This window comes from Microcaecilia unicolor, chromosome 1 (genome assembly GCF_901765095.1).
Source record: "Microcaecilia unicolor chromosome 1, aMicUni1.1, whole genome shotgun sequence".
Lineage (NCBI taxonomy): Eukaryota > Metazoa > Chordata > Amphibia > Gymnophiona > Siphonopidae > Microcaecilia > Microcaecilia unicolor.
Window position 1 is genome coordinate 232,400,162 of NC_044031.1, and position 27,422 is coordinate 232,427,583.

Sequence of the window (27,422 nt, forward strand, 5' to 3'; positions counted from 1 at the left end):
CTTAAGTGCAACATTTTTTCATTGAAGAGGAAAATGAATGTCTTGTCTCACTTTATTAACTGCATCTTGACACACTGAATACTGCAAAGAAAACTGCAAATAGAACATGTGCACAGAAAATATCAACGTTCTGAAGACAGTGACGTCAGTGAAGCCAAGCCCTGACTTCCTTCAAAAAGGTTTGAAGGTTCGTGGTGGTGAAGCCACCAAAATCGCTCCGAGCCCCGCCCTCGAGGGTGGAGCAATGGCAGAACAACGAAGGGGTTGGCAGGGAGGGAGGGGGGGTGGGAAATCGCTACGGGCCCCGCACTCGAGGGCGGAGCAATGGCAGAACAACCAAGGGGTTGGCAGGGAGGGAGGGAGGCAGGGAGGTGGGAAATCGCTACGGGCCCCGCCCTCGCGTCAAACATCATGACGTTGAGGGCGGGGCAATGCCACAACAACAAAGGGGTTGGCTGGGGGGGGGGGGGGGGTGTTGCCGACGAAAACCTTGCTAGCGCCCGTTTCATTTGCTCAGAAACGGGCCTCTTTTACTAGTAATTAATAATTCATATAACAGGTCAAATATGTGCCTATATTTTAGGAAGTTCTTGTCTTGGGTGCCATAATGTAAAAACACTGAGTATGAGATGATCCCCAAGCAGGTAACATGTTAGTGATTAAGCAGCTTGGTCATTTTGTGGCTATATATCTATGTTTTAATTCTTGTAAGGTATGATTTTGTTTCTTAGATTTAAGGACCAGCCTTTGAAATAGTTGCAAAACTTGGCCCATGTCAGCAATAGGTCCTGTGTGGGGTCAGAATAGCCCTTGCAAAGATAAGTTATAAGCATTCTTATAAAGATGATTGTATGATTATTTCAGGGCTCATTTTATAAATAAGCAGTAATAAATAACATTTTTGATGAACACAAATATAAATAGAGATCAGATCAATGACGACACTGGTGAGACATGAGTGGTGATTGCTCATATGAATCGAGTCACCACTGAGGTCTGGTGACAAGACAAAGATTTTGAGTGGTTGCCACGTCAATTAAATATACTTTTTGCTGCATATTACTTAGTATCAGCACAGAGCCTCTATTACAGTATATTATAGGCATCAGCACTTACAGCAGCCAAAGAGTAGGTATAAATGCTACTGCCTAGACTGTTGAAGAATGTACGTAGAACACTGTATTTTATAATCTACAACTGTAAACTCAATCAGAGGCCTCGGCATTTCAGAGCTGCTGAAGAAGCAATTTTAAAGATAGTTTGCAGACTATGGCATCAAATGCCAGCACAATCCCCTCCTGCTCCCCCATGTCATTCCAGTCAAATAACTATTAATTCTGGTGAATACAGGGCTGGAGGAGATGGGAAAAATATAGCTATTGCTGTAATCCAGTCCAATTGGCACAGAAATCTTTATTAAAAATGTAAACAATTTTCCAACCTTTGTATCTGTAGTTTAACTTCAGTACTCTGTCTGTATTGGTTATCTCTCTGACCTTATATGGTCTGGTCTGTAGCCCCGGCCAGTGCATCCCAGGATGCACTGGGCGGGGTTGGGCACTGCCATTTTGCCGCGGCGTCAACCCAAGGAAGAGGAGGGAGGCAGGCTACCTCCCTCCTCCAACTAAGGTAAGGGGGCCGGGAGGGGGTTCTTTTTCACGTTGGACCACCAGGAATTCGGCAGACAATGCTGGGGGGGGGAGGAGTTGGGGTGGCGGACCTCCAGCCCCCCCTCGCTCGCTGGGAGGGGGGTTTTGGTCGGCGGCCACTGGACCACCAGGGACCATTTTCCATGGGTTTGGGGGGGCTGGAGACCCACCAGATCTCCAGCCCTCCATGAATCTGGGGGGGGGGTCGTCGGAGGGGACCGAATGTCCGCTGGACCTCCAGCCCCATTGGCAGGTTTGCTTTGGGGGGGAACGGGGGCCTGCCATCATGCAACTGCATGCTGGACAGGGCTCACCATTCCTCCCCAATGATCTGCAAACCCTAACGCCAGCTCGGAGCTGGTGTAGGGTTTGCTGCAACCAGCGACCCAAATTTTGACGCGCTGACCACTGATCATTGGCGATGAATGCGCTAAGCCCTGTTTAGCATGCATTTGCATGTTACTTGTGCAAAGAGCCCTCGAGCGCATTGTTTCATGCGCTCAAGGGCTCTGATCATGGGGCGGTAGCAAATGCCAGCACTAGTATGGCACTAACAGCCTCTAGCAACGGCGTTTGCTTTTGATCATCTGCCCCTCTATGTTTGTCTCTCCATGGTTTCTCTCTACAGCTACTCTTATCTTGCTTTCTTCTGGTCTTACCCCCTCCACCATGACCCCCCCCCTTTCCCTCACTCTTTCTTCCCAGTCCCACACAACTACTCTCCATCTCTTTTAGCTCCTCTTCTGTCTGCAGCTTGTGTGTCCCCTCTGCTCTTCTTCCTCTCTCTCAGATCATCTGTCCTCCTGCCAGCAACCTTCCCCCATGCAGCTCATGCTCCCTCCCAGTTCCTTTGACCTCATAGCCTGTGCCTACTCCTGACCCACAACTCCACTATCAATCCCTGACCCCATCTCCCAGCCCAGCCTCTTTTCCCTTTTCAGCTCCTTTCTGCCTCTTCCAGCATTTCAGATCAACATTGTCTCTCTTAACCAGTGATCCCTTTCCATTCCCTTCACCCCTTCCTTTCACCCTTTATTTCTGTCCCAGAACTTCTGTCTTTTTTTTTTTTTTACCTTAACTGCTATAGGAAGTATTTTGGCAAAATAGGTAAAATTGCCATGTCAATAAAGTTACCTGAATCTGTTCATTTTTGGTCAATGTGTCTGCTGCACTTGCCTTCCTCATTGGCAGCTGCTAGGCTACAGCAAGTTGCAATTCTCTGTTCCCCTGCAGGCTATTAGATAGACACATCCAGCCAATAGTCTGCAGGGTGAGGCGGGAGCAGTAGCTAGGATACTGAGGCACTTCCTTGTTCTTTCCTGTGTTTTCCTGTAGCTCTGCAGCATGGGGCTTGCTGCCCCAGATCTGCAGACTTGCAGGGAAAAGTATTGGGGGTGTACAGGCATCCTTAGAGCTGGCGCCTATATCTGGGAGAAATAGAAAGGCAGTGGGTAAAACTAAAAGAAGCTTTTTGAAGGGTGACAAAGTTTTCTGTTAGGAAAATAAATAAAAGTAAGACGAGAAAGAGGACACTTTGGTTCTCAAAAGAAGTAGTTGAAAATGTAAGGAAAAATAAGTCAGCCTTCATAAACTACAATTGTAGAAGTGATTGCAGAAAAAAAGGAGCAGGGAACATAATCAAGAAAAGCTAAGAGAAGCTGGTAAAGTAGTCCGAAAGCCAATACACTAAACTGCTACTACTAAAATACTACTACTTATCATTTCTATAGCGCTATTAGATGTACGCAGAGCTGTACACTTGAACACGAAGAGACAGTCCCTGCTTGACAGAGCGTACAATCTAATTAGGACAGGCAAACAGGACAAATACGGGATAAGGTCAAAGAGTAGCAAGATTCCATGCAGAATTCCAAAGATGGGGCAATAGATATGTTTTAGATGTGTTAGTGATAGAAGGAAAAGCAAAAGTGGCATTGTGAGAGAAAGGTTAAGGGGGAGGACTATGTAGAAGCTGAAGAGGATAAAGCAGGATTGCTTAACATATATTTCTTCTGCGTTCACAGATGAAGCACTGGGAATAGGACCACAGAAGACAAACACCATAGGAATGGAATCGAGGTAGATCTTTGATGATTTTCAGAAGATGGTATTTGTGAGGAGCTAGCTAAACTAAAGGTAGACAAAACAATGGAATCAGTGGCATACATCTGAGAGTACTCAAGTGTTGGAAATAAATATATTGTGTTTCCATGTAACAGTGTAAATGTATAACTCAGGCTCTAACTAGCTCCTTTGTAACAGAAAGAAGTACATTATAGCTGTTTGAATTATTAGACTAAAAGATTTGTGTTTTTCTGTAAGATGCAGGAGCAGGAGAAGGGGAAGGAAGGGGACTTGTGAAACTACTGAGAAAGGGAAAATTTTAGTTAGGCTTCAGAGCTGAGATAAACTGTTGCATGAAGACAGGAAAGGCATGCGTGAGAGCTCAAGGCTAAACCAGGCATGACACTAATATCTGTGATATTACTATGAACAAAGAAACTACAGAGAGTGAGAAGTCCCAGCTGCTATTAACAGAACACTCACAGACAGGCAGGTGACCATTGGCCAATGAGAAAAAGTTAGAGGCAGACACTTAAATGTAGCTATAAAATCTGTGAAATCTTATAGAAATCGTGTGTGTGTGCTAGCTCCCAGTTTAGAGCTGCAGGGACATCCCCCCCCCCCCCATTCTTTCAAGGATGACTTTTGATTTTTAAACAATAAATTCCTTAATTAAGCCTTGGTTCATCAATCTGATTTTGTGAGTCCTATTTTTGTATAGGTTCTCAGGTTATCTGGGGACTATTTATAACAGAAGGAAAGTAAGGAAGTCCTGGTGGCTCTACTGACTTTTTCAATGCTTCTTTAGAGTCAGGAGTTGTTCCAGAGGACTGGAGAAGGACAGATGTGGTGGTCTCTCCACAATGCAAAAACAGAAGAAACAAGTCTTTGCACAAAACATAAACAAAAGACAAAACAGCGAAGATGACTAAAAATTAAAAGGGACGACGCTTCGAGTAAAAAATCAGGTTAAAAAAACAAATTTTAATAGTCGATAAGATAAAATTATAAAAATCTACAATTTCACAGATAAAAAGTATAATGAGGTGGTTGATGAGCAAGACTCGACACAGCTGTGTTTCGGCCTATCTGGCCTGCATCAGGAGTTTTTTCACCATCAAATATGTCAATTCTTAAACCTTTCACCATCAAATATGACAGATCTTGTTTTTGTCTTCTAATAAGAGATCTTGTAAATGTGCTGCAGCGTCTCTTGGATCAACCTTTTTCCGATCCGGGTTCACACTCGAGATTAGAAGATCCACAAGAGCATTATTTTGCTAAGATGAAATTGTGGGTGAGATTCTCTGTAAGAATCTGATAAACCACTATCCTGCACCTTCCTCCAAAGCACCGCATTAAATGAAATAGACATGCAGTTAAAGGAGAGGCTGGACCTACAACAAACAGGTAAGTCATTCTGTCAAAGGGATTGAAGCCATTTTTCTCTAAATCTGTCTTTCGTACTTTGGTTCAATCCCTTGTCCTCACCAAATTCAACTATTGCGATTCCATCTATGCTGGACTTAATGGTGGTCTTCTCAAAAAATTACAAACAGCTCCAAATATTGCTGCTCATCTTATATGTAGATCTCCTCGCTTCGCAAAGCCACTCCTCTTTTATATGAGCTACATTGGTTACCAATAAGAGATAGAATATCTTTCAAATTATGTGTTTTCATTCACCATATACTGTTTGGTCAAGCCCCATCAGATATGAATAATCTTATTGAATTACCCCCTCGTAATGCTGTTTCATTATCTAGAAAATATCTTGTCTTACATTTCCCTATCCGTAAGAATGTGATATATAAAACAATTCACCTATCAAGGCACCAAAATTTTGAATTCTCTTCCTAAATCAATCAATCAAGTTTACAGATGATTACCTAACTTTTAGAAGTCTTCTAAAAACACATTTCTTCAGTCTGGCCTCTCTGAATACTAAGAACTCTATTTGAATTTTACCCACACCCTTTTCTTTAATCTTGTTTCCCAACTAATCCTGCCTAATTATGCTCTCACCTATCCACCCTTAATTATTTGTTTGTCCTTGAGATAGTCTAAATCCCTGGTTACTTACTGCACATTTATTAACTTGCTTCTTGAAGTTATTGTAATTTGTGTTATATTCTGTACATTATTATATTTTTGTCACTTTATTGGTGGTTTGTAAGCCACATTGAACTTGAGTCTATTTCGGGCTAATGTGGGTTATAAATGTCATGAATAAATAAATAAAGGGTAATACAGTTTCTCCCCACCCCCATCCCCTGGATCCATTCATCTTTTTCTTTGTTTCCCATCTGATGCGTCTACTCTTTGCAGGATCTCCTGTCAATTTGACATACCTCTCTGTGTCCCCATTCCTCCCCATGTTCACCTTTTCACTCTCTCTTCCCTTTTTCTCCTCTGGTCAGAATCTCTCCCTCTCTCCCCTGCCCATCTGCTCAAGGTCCCATCCTGTCCCCCCCCCCTCCACATAGCCCAGTTATCATATCCTATGACCCTCCACACAGCTCAGGATCCCATCTTGCAGCCCTCTCACAGCCTGGTATCTCCCTCCCAGAAGACCCATGGCAACTAGGGGAAGCAGATAGAGAGTAGATCAGCTCACAGAGGGACACAGCAATGATACAGGAACAGTAGTGGGTAAAACAGTTGAGGTGAGCCCCATTGTCGGGGGCCAAATTGTAGGTGAGCCCTATTGTTGTGGGCTATATTTCCAGGGCTATTTTTTGTTCAGGTTGTTTTGATGGGGTTATTTTAATGGGGCTATTCTGACCCGGTACAAGATGAGGTATATGATCATTGTGTTGAATCCCAACTTTTTAGCCCACCCTTGCTAACAAACAAAATATGGATATTTTCATTTCCTTTTTTTCAATTCAGCTGGCAATCAAATATTGGGTGAAATATTGGGGCTGATCTTCAGACCATGAGAGTTAGCCAGGCTGGCTTCTGCGGTCAGTGCTCACCTAAGATATTCAATACTGGGCTGTTTCTGGTAACCAGCATTGAATATCCGGTTTATTTTTGCCCAGTTCCAACATAACCAGCCAAGCCGATATTTGGCACTGGCCGGTTAAATTTAGACCAACCTAAAGTATTACAGTTATTTCGGCGGCCTGATTTGGCCACCAAACTTAGCTAGCTATGCGCTAAATATTGTTGAATAGCCAATTATTTCGCACAATATAACCAGATATCTGCTAAGCGCTAACTGGCAATATTCAGCAGAAGATAACTGGCTATCTCCCGCCAAATATTTTGGATAGCCGGTAAGATGGCACTTAACCGGCCAGGAGCCGTTCCTGGCCAGTTAAATTGTTTAAATATCGGGGGGGGGGGGGGGCAATTGTATATATAAAGGGGGGTATACTGACTTTTACCTCACCTTAATGATTACCGCTCTTAATGCATGATTTTGCCATTTGCTTTAAAAGAAATGTCAGACGAACAAACGGGGAAACCATACAGAGCTTGGGTCATGGAATTCTTTCCAGCGTTTCTGCATGTGTACTTATGTGCATTCACAAGGCTGTGTTTGTATCTCTCTATGTCTGTTCTGTCTGTGATTTGCACATTCTGTATGTGTGTATCTCTATTCTGTATGTCTATCTCATTTGTTTGCATTTTCTAGCTATCCGTCTAAATCTTTTAATGAAAAAAAATCTGTCTGTAAAAATAAGTGATTCCTACAATATGAAGAAGAAAATTATCTGTGGCACTTCTAGTGTTCTGAAATATTCTGGAAGGACAAGAAAACGATAAAAAAAATAAGCAAACAAGAGGCATGAATTTAAAACGAACACCTAGTAAGCAAATTCTAAAGAGAAAAATCCAATGCAGTGCAACATAATGCATATTCCAACACTTCATTAAAGATAACACCTTCACAATGAACTACAGAATTAATTTTAAGCTGATTCATAATGTAATCTACTATTTTTTCATTGTTATAGCCAGTTCTACAGTGCAGAAAGAGCATAGCCATGGTTGGGCCTACCCATTTTAGGCTCAGGCCCACCCAACAACAGGGCATTCTTGGTATAGTTGGTGAGGAACTCCAAGTCCATCTTAACTCTCCTCAGCCTTAGCAGTAAGTGGCAATGCTCCTAAATGGCTGATGCTGGCACCCTGTGCTTTCACTGTTCTCCCGCATGACCAAGTTATACATAAGAACTGAGCATGGACAGCATCAACGGCTGGGTGCTGCTGCTGATTGCTGAGGTTGTCTAAGGGAAGTTATGGCAAGCTGCAGATGTCTTCAGCTAGTAGGGCTTGGGGATCCCCACCAGCTAAGGTATTTAAGATTAAGTTGAGCCGGGGGGAGGGGGCTAGATTGGGCAGCAGGCGTGGATGGGGGGAGTAGAGGTAATACATTATGCCCATCCATTATCTTTTTCAGCCGTCCCAAAGTTTGCCATCTGGCTACACCACTGTAGTGCAGTACTTGGCAATAGTATCAGAGGATGTGTGGAGGAGCATTTTCAAAAAACATCTAAGTCCAAAAAACACCTATTCATCTCAGAGTCATAAATTAAACAGAAAAAAGATTAGATTTCCTGTTCGATTATGGCTATGAGATGGGCATTTTTGCACTGAAAACGTCCAAAATGAATAGCCAAGTAAAATGCCCAAGTTTTAAACAACAACAACAACAAAAACATGGACATGAACATATGTATGGCATCATTTTCAAGCATATGGCCACACAGATGTCTCTGCAGAACAGGGGAGTAGCCGAGTGGATTGTAGACCAAGGAACAGAGGTTCAAACCCCACTATGGCTGTTTTTTTTGTAAATGTGATCCCTCCAGGACCTGAAAAATACCTACTGTACCTAAATGTACACCACTTCAATAGCCTTCAGGCTTACAGGTGTCTTATATTTTCAAGTACAGTAGGTATTTTTCTGTTTCTGAAAGTCTCAGAATTATTAAAAAAAAAAAAGTTAAAGTAGGACTTGAACCTGGGTCCCTCAGTTCACAGTTCACTAACCACTAGCCTACTCCTCTGACCTGCTTGCTGTTTTGATCAGAATGGTCATAATAGTAACATAGTAACATAGTAGATGACGGCAGAAAAAGACCTGTACAGTCCATCCAGTGTGCCCAACAAGACAACTCATATGTGCTACTTTTTGTGTATACCCTACTTTGATTTGTACCTGTCCTCTTCAGGGCACAGACCGTATAAGTCTGTCCAGCACTATCCCCGCCTCCCAATCACCAGCCCCGCCTCCCAACCACTGGCTCTGGCACAGAACGTATAAGTCTGCCCAGCACTATCCCTGCCTCCCACTTGCTGCTGACCCAGAGCCCCATTTTCCTTTCCAGTTTCACTTTCAAGGGAGAGGGAGGAGGACAGCAACCACTGGGGGATTAATGAAGGGTCATGCCTTAATCCCACTAGTGGTCAGCTGCTCAATTAGAGCAACATTTTGCAACTGAAACAGGTCTAGATAAAAACATCCTTCTTTTTTAGACAGGGACATTACTTCCATTCAAAATCCCTCTTGAACGTCCTACTTTTGGGCCCTCCCTAGTCCCACCCCCCCAGCACGTGCCCTTGCTATTTGGATGAACTGCATGTGCAACATCCAAATTCTGACTTTCAAAATCAGGATTTGAATGTTTTTAGCAGATGGATGGGTTTATTTAAGGCATTTTAAGACGCCTGTCTGCTTTGAAAATGAGCACTTAAACATACTGGGTTTTTATGATGTTGCTCTGCTGAAGGCAACAATATTCCACAAGGCTCTATCAATTAAAATGCATGCATACTGACCTGAGAGGTTGCATAGGAGTAATTTTATAAACACATTTTCATGTGAATATGATACTATATACTCATAAAAAGCCACTTAGAAAATTATCCCTGTGTAAAATTACATGTGATGCACATACTTTTATGTGACTCAGGTGTACACATGTTTAGGGGTTAATTTTGTGTGATGTATAGTTGAAGTTGAGATTTATGTGTATATATAATTTAATTCACTAGTAGTATGATAAGTTTCAAGTTTATTAAGTGATTTGCTTCCAGGCAATCTGAACTGATCATGCACGTGAGAACCAGCATTAGCAGTGAAACACATTTGCTGAATAAGTGCTGCTGCAGACACAACTCAGACAGGAGAGGTCTTCACTTGGTGAGGTTAGCATCCCTGCCAGCCAGGAAAGCAGAGGGGTCCCAAGCCAAAGGTGAGGGGGCCCCCATGGACAATATAAAAATCATTTATCCTGAATTTTTAATGCTATAATGCGAGGTTATTTCTCCAAACAAGCAGAGAACTCAAAATAAAGTCATAATAACCTGAATGGTTAACTTTACTACTACTAATCATTTCTATAGTGCTATAAGGTATATGCAGCGCTGTACACCATACACAAAAAAGTCATCACTCTCTGCTATGTATAGTAAATATTTTTCTGTCACCCCAAGATGGAAGTCATTGAAAATCAACATCTCAAAAATTTCCTTCAGTTCTAAAGGTCTTCACCCATAAGCATAAAATGATGGTATAACAACAAATCTTTCCCCAGACATATGCATTCTTCAGTCTTGTGTAGATACAATTTATATTCCTCTAATGTTAACAAATAACTCCCATAGTTGATTCCTGAGTTGGAGTTTATAGATCTCTTTAATACACCACAACAACAGTCTTCATCAGGGGAACTTCCAATAGCAACAGCATCAACAATATTCCAGCAATTCTTGCAAAGATGCCAGTCAATATTAGTGAAGTCCTTTGAAAAATGGAGGAACTTTTTCAGATATGCTGACTTCTAAAGACTTTAATCTTGGTGTGACAAGAAAATATCCCCTATGCTTTGCAGATAGTAATGAAGAAAGGTAACTTTCTAGGTAATTGTGACTGTGAGTTTCCTGTTTGTTTGTTTTTTTAGAAACAAATTTGCATAAATGGGTCAACAAGAAGGATAAATAATTTTTGCTTTCCACTTACTATTTTTTGGTCTGACATATCTTATAAAATGCATGCATTCATGCACTCTTCATGCTGATTCTTGCACTGCTGTTGAGCAGAAGTAAATGTTTGTGGCATCCTTTTAGCTATGATTCCTGCAGCTTTCTGGTGAAATGTTATAAAGACACATAGGGAAACTATGTTATGGAGCAGGGAATGGGTGGGTTATGGGTAGTATATGGACATGAATTATGCTTTGCATTTATTGCACTTTACTATGTGATCTTACTGGTATACATTTTCGATATGATGTCGAAGTCCAACTTTGGATGTTTTGCTAGAAACATCCAAAATTCAAATGGAGAATATAGCTATTTTCAAAAGAGAAAAATGTCTGTTTCTTTTTTTTTTCTTCCAAAAATGGGTATTTGCTAAATGTTTTTGTGCTCTGTGTGTTTATCTTTTTGGTCCATTTTTGGAAAAAAAAAGTACAAGTGAAAAATGCACAAAATCAAGCCATTGGGATGAGGGAGGAGTCAGCATGCTTAGTAGACTGGCCACACAGACATCCCAGGAGAGCAATGGGGCTCCCTAAGGGGCACTGCAGTGGACTTCAAATAAATATTCCCAGACACACATCTTCTTTGCTCCCTTATCTTGTCTGCTGAGCCCCCCCCCCAAAAAAAAAACTGACTACCCCTAACTGTACACCACTACATTAGCCATTATGGGTGAAAGGGGCACCTACAGTATATGTGGGTATAGGGGGTTTCTGGTGAGTTTTAGAGGGCTCACAGTTTCCACCACAAGTGTAACAGGTAGGGGGAGGTATGAACCTGGGTCCATCTGTCTGCAGTGTACTGCATCCACCACTAGACTACTCCAGGGACCTACATGCTGCTGTAATGGACCTGAGTATATAACATCTGAGGCTGGCATAGAGATTGGTAAGTAATGTTTTTAATCACATTTTTGGGGGGTGGGAGGGGATTAGTGACCACTGGAGAAGTAAGGAGAGGTCATCCCTAATTCCCTCCAGTGGTCATCTTGTCATTTAGGTACATTTTTGTGGCTTATTCGTTAATAAAACAGGTCTAGACCAAAACATCAAACTTATAGCCCTGGATGTTTTTGTTTTGTTCTATTATGGCAGAAAAACATCCATGTATTAGATCCTGCCCTTGACATCTCCCCTTGTGATCTGAACGCACTTCTGACGGACTTCATTGAAAAATATCTAAAAATTGGTTTTGAAAATACCAATTTGGGCGTTTTTGTGTGAAAAACATCTAAATGCAGATTTATGCCACTTTTTGGACATTTTTCTCTTTTGAAAATGAGCTCTATAGTGCACCATGGTATTTGCAGATACAGTTACCATGTAGTAATATATTTTTCTGTGTGGTAACTTAAGGGAACATTCTTGGAATGCCCCAACATTTTAGGGCTAGATTCAGTATGTGGTGCCAAAAACTCGGTGCTGAAAAAAATTGGCACTAAACTGAATTCTATGAAGGGTGCCTAAGCATGGACATGCTTTATAGAATAGCGTGTAGTGCCGTAATCTGCGCCTAACTTTGGGTGTGAGGATTTACACCTACTGAAACTAGGTGTACAGTCCTGTGCATATATTAGGTGCAGATCCCACTAATTCTGTAACACTGTTCGCATTTTAAGGGAACGCCCCAACCCACCCATGTCCCTCCCATTATTACGCCTCCTTTTAGATCCATGCGTGAACACTTAGGTGCTATTATATACCTGGACGCGAAAGTGTAGTTCCATGTGGATCTGCCATTTTTGGCCCATTTTGGTTCCTTGCTGGCTAGATCCATGTCAATCTGGATTCAGACCCGGTTACGGAACAGAAACAGCCCTCATATTTTATTTATTTTATTTATAGCATTTATATTTATAGCATTTATATCCTTCATTTTCCCACCCACGGGCAGGCCCAATGTGGCTTACATCAGTCTGGAAAAAGGCATACAGTAATCCAGCAAAAGCAATCAAGTACATGGAAGGAGGAGAGATCAATGAGTAATTACAGAGAAGGGAAAGGGGCAATAAAGTTAAGGATGTCATTAAGATAGTTACAGTTCAGCAGTTATGGATGCAATGGCGGGACATTTGCGTAAGCAATTCCAAATAAGGTGGTCTTGAGGGTTTTCCTGAAGGTCAGATGATTGGGAATAGTTTTAACAGTTTTAACATGTATCCCTACTAGATGATCTTCACAGAAACCGAGACAAGTGATTCGCCTCGATGTTAATACGGCTTGACTTCTCAGCAGCTTTTGACACTGTGGATTATGATATCATGCTAGCATGACTGACAGAAACAGGTATCAATGGAACAGTACTTGCCTGGTTCAGATCCTATTTATCAGACAGGCAACAATCCATAATGTTTGGCAACAACTCATCACCACCATGGACACTGACCTACGGGGTACCCCAAGGATCAATACTTCACCTATTCTGTTCAATATCTACCTCAAATCCAAACAAATCCACTCTGCTTGTTTGGATTTGATTTTCATTTTGTTTGGCAGATGTGTGATATCTGAGTGTGATTCAATATCTACCTCAAGCCACTAGCTGAGCTGATTCAGTCAATGGACACTCAGTTCTACATCTATGCGGATGATGTGCAGCTACTTATACCCATTGAATCTGACTTGCCTACACAACAAACTTTGCTTGAACCCAAGTAAAACCGAGCTTCTCTGGTCCCTAACAAAAGTGGATATATACCTGACATCAAAATCCCTTTTGGGAAGTACGAAATCCCCCTCAAATCACAAGTCAGGAATCTTGGAATACAGTTAGATTCAACACTTACTCTGATTCCACAAATCCAAGCAACCTTCAAGAGCTGCTTCTACTATTTGCGCCTATGCTGCTTCTCTCCTTATATTGAGAAGGTAAATCTTATCCCAGTTGTGCATGCCATGATAAGATCAAGACTGGATTACTGTAATGCACTATACAATGGTCTGACTACAAAGGGTCTGCAGCAGCTCCAGTTGATTCAGAAAGCAGCAACAAGACTCATAGAAGGTCGCCAGTGACGTGACTATATCACACCATTTTTGCAAAAACTTCATTGGCTACCAGTACAATACAGGGCTAAATTTAAAACTCTATGTCTGATCTTCAAGGCCCTGAAAGGATATGGCCCTGAGTACCTGAAAAATAGGATGATCCTCTACACACCGCCAAGCACACTAAGGTCCTCCCAAGGACTTTCACTAACCACACCCTCTCCAAAAGACATTACATGATGTGATACCCACAAGCGAGCCTTCTCCGGAGTAGCCCCCACACTCTGGAATGCATTGCCTGAAAGGCTCCGCTTAACACAAGACTTTCTACTTCAGGAAGCAGGTGAAAGTTTGGCTCTTCAACCAGGCCTTTAATGGAAGAAGTAACTAACTTGTTAGTCTCACTCACACACACACACACACACAAGGAGTGATTCGGGCTGCACATACTGCAGCATGACATATTTATCCACTCCTACCCTAGCTGAGCTAATATTTAACCATCTCTCTGACCTCATGTGCAACTTTCTTTAAATCAATTCCCTTACTTTCTAACTCTTCCTACTTTCTTACCTATTATATGTTACTTCTTTTCTTTACCCTTCACTATCAATTGTAATGCTCTATTAGGTATTGTGTTGACATTGTAAGTATTATACCATGCCATACTTTGTATTGTTTTTGAATATTTTTACTGCTGTATTTGTCTATTGCTTGTGTTCGATCTATTCATACTGTACACCGCTTTGAGTGAATTCCTTCAAAAAGGCGGTAAATAAATCCTAATAAATAAATGCTTTTCAGCGCATAATGTTAAGCGACATATATAGAATCCCTTTGTTAATGTACGGGATTTGAACTTACTGCACAGTAGTTTGGGTTCTTATTGCATGGTCTGTGCAAAACTTTATGACACTTTAATAGAAGGGTCTCTGCAATAGGCTGGGGCCACAAATGATTTAGACAGGGGTCCTGCTCATAGATCTTTGCATTGATTCTTTTGCAAGGAGTAGACAAATCTCACATCAGACACATCAGAATAGGTATACTTAGCTATTTATTAGTGGCAGGGAATAAATCTGGAATCACAGGGATCTGGCACAGCTGCTATACATCGGATAAAAGTCAGCACAATTAGAAGATAATCACAGCAACAGGAGCAAGACATATCACAAACACCAGATCCAGCATTTGTGCACAAGATATTTTAGTAAATTGCCTCAAGCAAAACCTCTAAGCAAAGTCCTATGAGAGTGCTATAGAAATGATAAGTAGTAGTAGTAGTAGTAGTAGTAGTAGTGTCACTGCAGATGTTGCTGCAGATTACCTAAAACAGAGTCCTGAATAACAAAGACCATACAATAGAGATTGTACCTTCTGTCCCCAAGAGGTGGTGGTTCCTGGAGCAAATCAGAAGATGCAGAAATAAAAAAATAAATGTGTACCATCGGTGTCCAGGCAGCGATGGGAAAGTGGAGATGTTTCCATCTCACTGTGCCTTGTAGTGCTTCTCACAAACTGATAAGTGGCCAAGCATGTATTTTCCTGTTTTAGGGGGGAAAACATGCTTATGTAGCAGTCTAAGAAATCTCTTAGCCAGGGAAGAAAATATGTGGTTTAAAAAGTGCTTCATCAAAACCTGATTTTCAATAAAACGTTTTTTTCCAGCATGCATTAGTCTTTTAGGCATCTATTGGGCTCATTTTCGAAAGAGAAGGGCGCCCATCTTTCGACATAAATCGGAAGATGGACGTCCTTCTCTCAGGGTCATCCAAATTGGTATAATCGAAAGCCAATTTTGGATGTCCCCAACTGCTTTCTGTCACAGGGATGGCCAAAGTTCTAGGGGGCATAGCGAAGGCGGGACTTGGGCGTGCCTAACACTTGGACGTCCTTGACCCATAATCGAAAGAAACAAGGATGTCCCTGACGAACACTTGAACGGCTTTACCTGGCCGTGTTTTTCTTACTACCAAGGCACAAAAAGGTGCCCGAACTGACCAGATGACCACCGGAAGGAATCGGGGATGACCTCCCCTTACTACCCCAGTAGTCACTAACCCCCTCCCACCCTCAAAAAACATCTTTAAAAATATTGATTGCCAGCCTCAGATGTCATACTCAGGCCCATCAAAGCAGTATGCAGGTACCTGGAGCAGTTTTGGTGGGTGCAGTGCACTTCAGGCAGGTGGACCGAGGCCCCCCCCTACCTGTTATGTTTGTGGAGGAAACAGCGAGCCCTCCCAAACCTACCACAAACCCACTGTACCCACATCTAGGTGCCCCCTTCACCCATAAAGGCTATGGTAGTGGCGTACAGTTGTGGGTAGTGGGTTTGGGGGGCTCAGCATACAAAGTAAGGGAGCTATGTGCCTGGGAGCAATTTATGAAGTCCACTGCAGTGCCCCCTAGGGTGACCGGTTGGTGTCCTGGCATGTCAGGGGGACCAGTGCACTACAAATGCTGGCTCCTCCCATGACCAAATGGCTTGCATTTGGTTTTTTTTGAGATGGACGTCCTTGGTTTCCATTATCGCCAAAAATCAGGAACGACCAAGTTTAGGGACGACCATCTCTAAGGACGACCAAATTTCAGGATTTGGGCGTCCCTGATCGTATTATCGAAATGAAAGATGGACGTCCATCTTGTTTTGAAAATACAGGTTTCCCAGCCCCTGGATGGGGACATTTTGCAAGGACATACAAATCGAAACGAGGATGTCCCTTTTGATTATGCCCCTCTATGTGTCTTTAGAAAATAGTCCCAGAATATACACTCACTTACCCTCTCAACCTAGGTGATCTGTTATAACATTAGTTTCATAGCTACACTGGGAAAAAATGTGTTCAGTCAATTAAACATCTAGACCTGAGTGAAGGAGAAGCCTAATGGTTAGAGCAGTAGACAAAAAACCAGGAAAACCAGGTTCAAATCCCACTGCTGCTCCTTGTGACCTTGGGCAAATCACTTAGCCCTCCATTTTCTTAGGTATAAACTTACATTTCAAGCCTTCTAGGGACAAGAAAATACAAGACATAACTCACTTTGAATAATAGGAAAGATATGAGCTAAATACAATCCACATAATTGAAATTTTCCTGATTTTTAGATATTTTTCTCTAATTTGTTTCATGCATTCATTTTAATGCATGCATGATTGTATGAATGATAGAAATTTCTAACATGCACAAATCAATTCATGTTAATTCACAGGTATATGTTCATACCATTGATTTCCTTACACTAAGATTTGTAAGGCATATAAATAAATTCACGCTTAAATTATTTTAACTGCTGCTGCTGGGTTATCAGTGAAAAATAGGCATGTGGTGTTTGGTTATTAATCATAACTTTTGTTTTGAGTTACCCAGTCATTTCATGTAAAAAATGTGCCCATTCAGCTACATGAACTGTCTTGTGATTTGCTAGGAAAATAAATGTCCTTCCACATATTTCATAGATTTTTCCATAGGAAGTTAATTGAAAATCACATACAGCTATTGAATGATGCACCCATCCAGTATGTTTTAGTGGACTTTAGGAAGCTGAAATTGACTGAAGGAAATATATTGTTATATAATTTAATAATGATCTAATAAACCCTAAACAATTCAAACCAATAAGTTACATTTTAAAAAGTGAATACACGTTTGCGACTACCATTTGCATTATTTGTGACTGAAATTCAGCTGTTACACCGGAAGTAAAGGCGAATCAGCATCAATACGGAACAACACTGCAGCCATAAGAGAAGTGAACATAACAGAAACAGAGGTTTTCCTCTTTTGCTAAATAATACTACAACTACAACGTTGAACTATGTAGTGATATTGCATGGAGGCATTGCTGATATTGCTGGTTTGCAAACTTTTGACCATTATAATAGGCTGCACTGATTTATTCATAAGATCCATGCAGAAGTATGCAAATTACCTCTTTTCTTTACATCAGTTTTGCTGCAAAGACCACTATTTACTAACACATACAGTAGGGGTCCTTTATTAGGTGCGTTAACAGATATATAAGCAGAGCCAATTAGGGAGCTAGGCTATAAAAATCAAATTATATTTTTTAGAGGTGGTTTTAAATGTAGACCCCAGATTTGAACAAGCAATTAGCATGCACTTACAGATACCTCAGAACAGGTGTAAATGTCAGCATCTTGATTTTTCAAACTTTATGCATGGATTGCCATTGTAAAATTGGACGTACAGTACATGCATACTTTTTTGGCCTGTCCAAATTACAACTACAACATACCGCTTTCACAACAATGTGCATTATTTACACATGTGTGGCACTGACATATGAAATACTACTAGTTAAACAAGCAAATGACATGCAAGCCTTTTAATGTGTCTTCCTTGTCAGCTGAATATCGCTATCTAGATGTACAAATTATGCATCTAAGCAGTGCCACTCTGAAGCACTCTAAATCCTGTCCCTGTTCAGACTGATAATTTTAGCTGTAAAGCAATATCTACATAGAGAATTATCCAGACATTAAAAAAAAATCACCTAAGCATATTTGCTTTGGAATATCAACCCAACAATGCTTGCTCTTGTGCAATCATATATAAGATATAAACAGGATGGAGTCAGTCCAGAGAGTAGCTACTACAATGGTCAGTGGTCTTCATCATAAAGTGTATGGGGACAGACTTAACAATCTCAATATGTATACTTTGGAAGAAAGGCAGGAGAGGTGAGATATGATAGTGATGTTTAAATACCTACACGGCATAAATGCCCAGGAGGTGAGTCTCTTTTAATTGAAAGGAAGCTCTGGAATGAGAAGGCTTAGGATGAAGGTGATAGGGGATTGTCACAGTCTTACCATGACTTCGCCCTGACCCCAGTGGAATCCAGCGGCGGCATCCTCCCACACCTGCTCATGCCCTTTTCCTGGGGTGCGCACGCGTGCCGCAGCTCTCCACACAAGGGCTGGCGGCAGGGTATCGGGGGTGCTGGCATGCCTAGATGTAGTCAGGGCTGAGTGCTCTTAAGGATGCTCAGCCCTGCTTTCAGTGCCTTCGTAACATGCCTGGTTCCCACAAGCCTTGTTCTTGATTCCTGCCAAAGCCTTGTTCCTGGTTTGTGCTAAAACCTTGTTCCTAGTTCCTACCAAAGCCTATTTCCTGGTTCCTGCTAAAGCCAAGCTTCTGAGTTCCTGCCTTGCTAAGCACCTGAGCCTCTCCCTTGCCTAGCTCCAGAGTGCAGCCTTACCAAGCTCCAGGTTCTGGCCATTCTAGGTCTTTGCTTTTCTTCTCTTTGTGGGCCTTGGAGGTGATCTGTCTACTGCATTCAGGTTTGTGACTGTGGTCCAAGGGCTCACTACTACAAAACATAATAGGGATAGACTTAGAAATAACCTGAGAAAATACTCCTTCAAGGAAAGAGTGGTGAATTTGTGGAACAGCCTCCCGATGGAAGTGGTAGAGATGAAAGCAGTATCTGAATTCAAGAAAGTTTGGGACAAATACATAGGATCTCTAAGAAACATAGAAAAATGTAGGCAGATAAAGACCACATGGCTTAGCCAGTCTGCCCATCCATGCCATCTACTCTCCCTATCACTCCCTTTATCTACCTACATTTTTCTCTGTCTCTAAGAAAACAGCATCTGAATTCAAGAGAGCTTGGGACAAGTACGTAGGATCTCTAAGGGAGTGATAGGTAGAATAGATGACTTGTATGGGCAGACTGGATAGGCATGGTGGTCTTTATTTGCCTACATTTTTCTACTGCTACTACTACTACTTACCATTTCTATAGTGCTGCCAGGGTTACGCAGCACTGTACAAGTTTAAACACGGGGAGGGACAGTCCCTGCTGAAGAGAGCTTACAATCTAACGGTAACAGACTACGTAGTCAGTGTAGGTAACAGGAATGGGGAAGGTGGTTAGGCGCCAAAAGCAAGGGAGAAGAGATGGGCCTTGAGTAAGGACTTGAAGATGGGCAGGGAGGGCGCATGGCGTATGGGCTCAGCAAGTCTGTTCCAGGCATAAGGTGCTTTCTCTGTTTCTATGTATGTTTTATGTTTTTATTATTTATTGCCTGCTTTTATCCAAGGTGGGTAACAAATCAACATACACAGCTATATTCAACAAACAACTAAATAAACAAACATGCAGCAAGCAGTAAACATTCCTGGGGGTGGAGAATAAGTGGAATAGGGGCAGGAGTGGCACTTGGGTTCTTTCTTTATTAAATATGCATCTTTGTGCCTATTCTCTCCTGCACATGCATGCATACGATTGCACCTGGATTGGACCGGCTGTAAATGTGTGCACCTACTCCCCAGGGTAATTTAATGAAGGCTTATTGTAAGCTCTTTGAGCAGGGACTGTCTTTCTTCTATGTTTGTGCAGCGTTGCGTACGCTTTGTAGTGCTATAGAAATGCTAAATAGTAGTAGTAGTAGTTATGTTGCCTTTTATAATATAAGTGGAACATATGGTAGCCTAGGCATCCTTTACAAAATTACCCTCCACGTGATGATATAAATAAAGGTAAAACACCCTCTCCTTCAACTGTCTCTGCAGCCAGATGCTCGATAAATGCAAAGTGGTTTAGTCATTTGATTTGACTCTGAGCTGAACTGCTACTCCAGAAGATTGTGGTAATATTTTAAATATGATTTAGTGTTGGAAAATCTCATCCTTGGGAGTCCAAGTAGTTGCAAATAAGCATTAATGAGTGTATAATGAGGCATTTGGGGGAGGCTCGACTCTCAGCCACAGAATGCAATATTGACTTCATTAAATGTGCAGAAGCCTTTATACAACCTTTTTGGACATACACAATTACCATGGTGACATTGATCTCCCCCCCCCCCCCCCCCAAAAAAAAAAAAAAAAAACGAAGAAAACACATGCAAGACAGTTTTCAGCCTATACCATGTCTCCTTTTCAGCAGAAAGTTAGCCATTTTAAACAGAAAAATAAAACTGAAGAAAATACTTTCCTTAACATAAATCAGTTTGAAGAGCCTGAAAGTAGAGAGCCTTTTGCTGGAGCTATCACCCTGACTAAGGGACATAAATGACAATTTAGCACCTGAAAAGTCTGTTCCCAGCTTCTGTCCATCCCCTCCACCCATTTTGTTTTGTTATACAAAAAGAAAAACATTTTAAACAATGCATCACTGAAGAGTACACTGGCTCCAGCAAGTGTAGAACTCAACTCCGAGTCTAAGATACAGGATATAGAGAGAAAATATACTACATAGCATGTAGGGTATTGGGCTCCATGATTTCATTAGATTGTGTTACAGTCTCACGATGTTGGTAGTTGGTAGGCTCTTCTCCCATGGTGCTTTTCCCCCTGCCTACTGGGTCAGAGTGTGTCCAGTTTTGTTTCCGGTAGTCCATGAGGTAGTGGCCATTTTTGTAAGCCAGTTTTAGATCCCTTCCATGTGTTAGCCAAGTTAGAGAACTTAGTTCTTACCTTGAATGTGGCTGAAAGAGGGCATTGTACAGCATTCTGCCAGCTCTGACCTACTGCTAATCTCAGTACCAGGGAGACTCTTTGCCAGTGGGGCACAACCTCTAATCTGCAGTTAACTGTGAGTAAACGTACTTATTCCAAAAAAAAAGGACGTTTTCGGAGAGATTAGTCTTCAGGTGTCAACTGGTGTGCCAATGTTATATAGCAGCAATCAGTCCTAGAGGCCTGCGTGTATGCAGGTCCCTGGAGCACTTTTAGTGGGTACCGCAGTGCACTTCAGCCAGGTGGACCCAGGCCCATCCCCCCCTACCTGTAACACTTGTGCTGGTAAATGGGAGGCCTCCAAAACCCACTGTACCCTCATGTAGGTGCCCCCTTCACCCCTAAGAGCTATGGTAGTGTTGTACATTTGTGGGTAGTGGGTTTTGGGGGAGGGGGATTGGGAGCTCAGCACCCATGGTAAGGGAGCTATGCATGTGGGAGCTTTTCCTGAAGTCCACTGCACTGACCTAGGGTGCCCAGTTGGTGTCCTGGCATATCAGGAGGGCCAGTATACTACGAATCCTGGCCCCTCCCACGACCAAATGACTCAGATTAGGACGTTTTTGAGCTGGGCGTTTTTAGTTTCCATTATTGCTAAAAAAAAAAAAAACAAACGCCCAGCTCAAAAACGTCCATTTTTTTCGAAAATACGCTTCGGCCCTCCCCTTCACGGACCCGTTCTCGGAGATAAACGCCCTTGGAGATAGGCATTTCCGTTCAATTATGCCCCTCTATATCTTTTTGGAGATGCGGTGACCAGAATTGAACACAATATTCGAGGTGCGGTCGCACCATGCAGTGATACAAAGGCATTTTAATGTCCTCATTTTTGTTTTCCAGTTCTTTTGTAATAATACTTGACATTCTATTTGCTTTCTCAGCGGCCATCACACACTGAGCAGAGGGTTTCAACGTTTCATGATGATGTCTAGATCCCTTTCCCGGTCACTGACTCCTAATGTGGACCTTGCATTACATAACTATAATTCAGGTTCCTCTTTCCCACATGAATCACTTTGCCCTTGCTCACATTAAATGTCATCTGTCATTTGGACGCCCAGTCTCCTAGTCTCATAAGGTCCTCTTGTAATTTTTCACAATCCTCTTGCGATTTAACAACTTTGAATAACTTTGTGTCATCAGCAAATTTAATTACCTCACTAGTTACTCCCATCTCTAGATCATTTATAAATATGTTAAAAAGCAGCTGTCCCTGCACAGACCCCTGTGGAACCCCACTATCTACCCTTCTCCATTGAGAATACTGACCATTTAACCGTACTCTCCGGTTTCTATCTTTTAACCAGTTTTTAATCCACAAAAGAACACTACCTCCTATCCCATGATTCTCCAATTTCCTCTGGAGTCTTTCATGAAGTACTTTGTCAAATGCCTTTTGAAAATCCAGATACACAATGTCGACTGGCTCACATTTATCCATATGTTTGTTCACCCAGTCAAAGAAATGTAATAGATTATTGAGGCAAGATTTCCCTTTACTAAATCCACGTTGGATTTGACTCATTAATCCATGCTTTTGAATATTCTCAGTAATTTTGTACTTTATAATAGTCTCTACCATTTTGCCCATATAATCCTGTTCCCTTTCGGTGGTATCAAATTGGACCTATTTACCTCCAAGGTGAATGTTCAATAATGCAGAGTATATCAGCATGAACCAGAGATCTTTGTCCACTAAAGTAGCACATATTGCAGTAAAGTGTTTTCTTTTTTTCCTTTAACACTGTGAAATCTTGAAAAACATGGATGCTTTCCCCTTCATAAGATAGAGACTCCCTTTTAAGGTGCGACTGTTTTAAAATTTCCATTCTGTGTTGATTGTTACAGAATTTAGCGATTATGATCCTGGGTTGCATGTCTCCCTGACGTTGATGTCCTCGTCAATGTGCATGGTCTAAATGCAGAGGCCACATTCCAGCAGGCGAAGGCAGTTCTTGCTGAAGCCAGTGCTTCAAAGTCTGCAAAATCAAGGCATCTGGAATAGATTCTGGGAAGCCCACAAATCTTAAATTATCTATCCATTATTGGTTTTCTAGTTCTTCAAGCTGATCATGGTGAATCTATGTTTGCATGCACAGCATCTCAAGCTGCTCCTGAATGGTGTAGTCCTCATCCTCAATGGTGGAGACACAGGATTCCAATTCTGTAGTGTATGAAGTGATGTCGGTGAATAATGTCTCAAAAGCATCAAAAGTCTTTCTAACTGAGTCTCCAGGGCATCAAAAACTGCTGAGGTAAGGTTGGCTAGTTGGCGAGAACTGCGATATTGCAGTGCACAGACCCTCTGCCATATTGTCCTTGGTGGCTTTCCCTTTCTCCTTCTCCTTTCTGAGTGATTTGCAGACTCATTTACAAAAGAGAAAAACGTCCAAAAAGTGACATAAGTCTGCATTTTGACGTTTATCTCACAAAAACGTCCAAATCAGTATTTTCGAAACCTACTTTTAGATGTTTTTCCCTGAAGTTCGTCAGAAGGACGTCTAAATCTCAAGGGGGCATGCCAGCGGTGTGTTCAAGGCAGGACTTGGGTGTTCCTAAGACAGACATCTTTCAGCTATAATGGAACAAAATAAAAATGTCCAAGACTGAAACTTAGACATTTTGAGCTAGACCTGGTTATATATACCTGTATATAAAAAAAAAGTAGCTGCAGTGGGAATTGGACCCATTTCCTCAGGCTTAAGGTTTGCTGCACTAGCCTACTCCTCTAATCCACACAAGAGGTGCCCCAAATGATCAGATGACCACTGGAAAGAAGCAGGAATCATCTCCCCTTACTCCCCCAAATCACAAAACATTTTTCCAAACAGAATTTTCAAAAGGAAAAGATAGACTTTTTTTTGTAGAAAATAACCTTTCCTGTTCTGATTTTGGACGTTTTACAAAAAACATCCACATTCAGACTTAGATGTCATATCTGAAAATACCCCTTGTACATTTGACTTGCCCAAAGTCACAAGGAGCAGTAGTGGGAATTGAACCCAAGTTGCCACTGCACTAACTATTAAGCCACTCTTCCTCTGTTTTGGACTTCTTGCATTTGGACATCTTTTGTTCAAAAATGGACCAAAAAAAAGGACGTCAAAATCACAAAACGTCCAAATCACAAGACGTGCATAGCATTTTCGAACACAAAAGATAGACGTCTATCTTTTTCGAAAATGACCTTCTTTCCTGTTCAGATTTAGACGTTCTATCAAAAATGCCCCTCTTGGCCACCGTTATCACTGTAGACCGGTTCAAGTATTTGTCGATATGCTGTACCCACTATATCAGGAGAGTTTCCACTCCTGAAATAACTCAGGATGAAGGTGGAAGAATCAGAGGCCCCCAGAGCAGACAGAGAACACGTTCACTCCCAGACAGTACATCACATGACTTCCCCTTCAAAATATGCATATATGCTTGGCTATTTTGTTGGGATTTTTTTGGCTGGGTACCATACACTTAAAATAAGCCAGGAAATGTGTGTGTACTAAATATAGCAGATGTAAATATGTAAATATGTGCATGTACTTTCCTTGGGATACTTTTCAAAGGTAAAGTATGCACATATACTCATTTGAAAATTGGTGTTAATGTATTGGCTTACACACTGCACATGTTAGGCATTTCTTACAAAAATGATCCTCTCTGTTACAATGCTTTGGTAAATCAAGCCTAAGGTACGCTAACTGATTTAGTGCACACTAAGGGCCAGATTATCTATATAGCACTTAGAGTTCTGCACCAAAATCTAAGCGAATTCCATAACAACATGCATAACTTGATTGGCTTAACAAACCAATCAGCATTTTTAACAGCATTTAACAAGCAATAATGAGCACTGATTGGTAGTTATTAGAATTTACGAGCCTAAGCGTATGCTGTAATGAACTGCGGCTAAATTCTAAAGGACACGGTTCAAAAGAGGAATGGCTATGGGCGGGGAAATGGGCATGTCATGGATGTTCCCGAATTTCCGCAAGTTGTTATAGAATATGGCCCTGTCTGCCTAAATCTACGTGCAGGGATTTATACCATGTTTTCATTGGTGTAAATGGAGACGCATAGTTTTAGGCGCTGGGATATGAACTAAGCATTTTCTATGTACTGTGCCTAAATCTTATAGAATTCACTTAGGTGAAAATGATTTCTGCATGGATTTTCCAAGTGCCATATAAAGAATCTGGCCCTAAATGGGCTGTGCTAAATCTGTTAACACACCTCAGTAAAAGGGCCACTAAGTGAACATGAAACTGTTTTGGAGTTGTTCATTTTACTTTTATGTAATCCTTATATTTGACCCAGCAATCCTCTTTCCTGACAGAATTTAGTTTAGCTCTATTTGGCCATGACTGTTGTTGCAACATTTTTCATATTTTGTATTTAATTTTGAATGAAATATGGTCTCTGGAATTTTTGTGCATCTTCATGCTTTGCTCATTTTTCTATGCCCCCCTTCAAAATCCCTGAAAGTTCATTTAATACAATCACAGCCATTCTGAAGTATTTTTAAGAAAACCACAATTTTATTCTCTAACAATACTGGAACCATTCGCCAAATACGCAGTACCACTAGAAAGCTGAGAATCTGAGCTTGTGATTTGCTTTGGGCATTGAGAAGTTACTAGCTGGAAGAAATGATGATAATTGATGATGCAGATGCTGTAAAGAATCACAAATGAAATCACTTAATTTGCACAATCATCTACATCAAACAGTCCTATTTGACAACTATTACTGCACACTCCAAAGACTCAATTCAATCAAATTGAGGACTCAGAATAATTTTCAGCAGGAAGTTTTGTACTAATTGGGGTCAATAGAATTAATCAACATGCTAGGCTTAAAAAAAATCACAATGCAGGGGCTATGCACAAATATTTTTCATGAGGCTTTTTACACAATTCTGACTTGGACTAGTGTAATAGTTAATTAGCAACATTACAATCATGTCTTTTTTTTTTTTTTGAGATATGGAGGCACTCTAGAGATGTCAATGTAGCACTTTCTTGCCTGGTGAGCAATGGCGTAGCCACAGGTGGGCCTGGGTGGGCCGGGGCCCACCCACTTAGGGCTCAGGTCCACCCAACAGTAGCACACGTTTAGTGGTAGCTGGTGGGGATCCCAAGCTCCACCAACTGAAGACTTCCCCCTGATGGTAACAAAAATGCTACTGTCCACAATAACGGCACCTACGCATGCTCAGTTTTCAGTGCATGCCTGCTGCAGACTGCCAAGATGGAAAGAAGCCTTTTCTCACCAGCTGAGATATTTTTTGGGTGGTGGTTGAGGGGAGGGGGAGAGAACACTTGGTGCCCACCCTTTTCTTGCCTAGGCCCACCCAAAATCTGTTGTCTGGCTATGCCCCTGCTGGTGAGCATCAGAGCGGGCTACAATGAGTATTTTTAAGACTGTTTTGTGTTAGGAGCAGGAAGGCCCAAAGACACTGTAAATCTACTCATTTAGCCCACTCCTTTCATCCAGGACAGAATGTACAATTCTAACCAAACTGATTTTAACTTGAATGATGAGGGAAAAAACATGGGACAACTTCTTGCATCAGCAAGTTACAGTCACAAATCACAAGAAGATTAAAGGAAGTGTCTAACGCTCAGGGGCCCTTTTACCAGGCTGTGGTAGGGCTACCGTGCGGGTAGCATGCGCAGAATCAGTACTACCATGGAGTGTCCTAAAGCGTCCCGTGATAGTTCTGAGATCAGTGCATTCTGTTTCTTGAGCTAGAAAATCATGTTTATTTTCTAGAGCGGGGGATGGACATTCCCGGCGGTAATCGAGGAGCACAGGCACATTGCCACGCACTGCCCGATGACATCACAAGTAGCACTTGAGCCCTTACCGTCTACTAAATAAAGGGCTCAGGTGGTAATAGCTATGCGCTAATTTGGAAATTAGCTTGTGGCCATTACTAGCAGAAATAGAAATTCTCCCATTTTAGAGCCACGCTAAAAAGTGTCCGGAGCGCTTGGGAAACCCACTCCTGAAAACTACCGCCAGCCATTTTTTAGCGCTGCTTAGTAAATGAACCCCTTAGTCTCTTTGGTAGTAGCTCTGTTGAACCATCTGCCTTAGTAGAGATTCTTTGCAAATAAATCTGTTGCAGCTGTTCTCTCTCCAGACCATTTCCAGACAGGAAGTACTCAGTGGTATATGGCTTCTCAGAGAGCTGAGCTCTTTGAGCCTACAGGTACATTGTACTCGTAGGAGATCCC